The following is a 1,180-nucleotide window of genomic DNA, read 5'->3' as shown; positions in this document are numbered from 1 at the left end:
CTTATTAGTGAAGCAGAGAGCAAACACTGGATGAGACCCACTGCCCACCAAGTTTGGAGCTGGCATTCTCCAGCCTCCTAGGATTTGTAATTGAATACCCACCCCAGTTCATGTTTACAGCCCAAGTTTTAAAGTCCAACTGCTGAACCACACTAGCTGATCACATGGAACCAGTTTAAGGTGCTAAAACTCTTTTGCTAGCAGTAACTTCTGCAAGGGCAGAGAACTAGAAGCATTAGTCAATTTTAAAATGGAGTGTTTTGATAAAGTTTTTTCTGTATTTGTCTAGCACACGTGGGGCAGTTTTGTTTTATGAATAAACAGTTTTAAAAATTCCAAGTGCCATCTAAATGTCATGCAAAGTCAGTCATTAAAAATTAATTCATCACTTCTACATAAAATTAAGAATATGACTAAATGGATATATAGTATAGCTTTCTAATCTGGAAACACTAAATTCTACTGCATGTTGTGCTTCAGCGTCTTTGGTAAATACTAAGATGTACCAGTGTGCAAAAAGCAAGCAGCGTTGCCTGCAGGGTAGTTTGTCAAAATGTGCTTTTCATGGGGGCAAAGTTTATGTGAGGAACTATGCATCCATTAAGAACAGTGTTCAGCACTTTATTACACAGCTGAATGTAAATTAGATTTGTGCACTACAATATTTTCTCCCTGAAACAATGAGGAGGATCCAGAGATGTGGGAATCACAGGCTACAAGCTGCTGTTCTATCCGTGACAAGGTGCAGAATTCAGTTTTGGACACATTTGTCTATTAAACAAAGCTGTGTTCCTCCTCCATTCCTGTTTTGTTGTGTGCGGTCGTTGGTTCATTCTGCTTAGAAGCCTTTCAGGCCCTACTGCTAAGTCTTGCATTTGGCCTATAAACAATGTTTTATTAAAATTACACTAATCCTTTGTATTTTCTATAACTGAGGGTCTGCTGGAAAGTGTAGAAGAGAATTAGCCTAACACATATACCCACATCTTTGCAAAATTCTATAGGGAAAGACCTAAATCAGATGTTGCCTCTTTTCTGCACTTTAGTTAAGAATATACCTTGATCTCTCCCATGAAGGTGTACAAAAGAGGCTAGCCTGCACCAGAGGGAATATGCCCTGTAGGTTGTGGGGGGTTCCTGCATGCCCCCCACCCAGGAAAGTTCAACAAAAATCCCATAC

The sequence above is a fragment of the Carettochelys insculpta genome, chromosome 6, assembly GCF_033958435.1.
Source record: "Carettochelys insculpta isolate YL-2023 chromosome 6, ASM3395843v1, whole genome shotgun sequence".
Taxonomy (NCBI): Eukaryota; Metazoa; Chordata; order Testudines; family Carettochelyidae; genus Carettochelys; species Carettochelys insculpta.
This window is presented reverse-complemented; position numbering follows the sequence as displayed.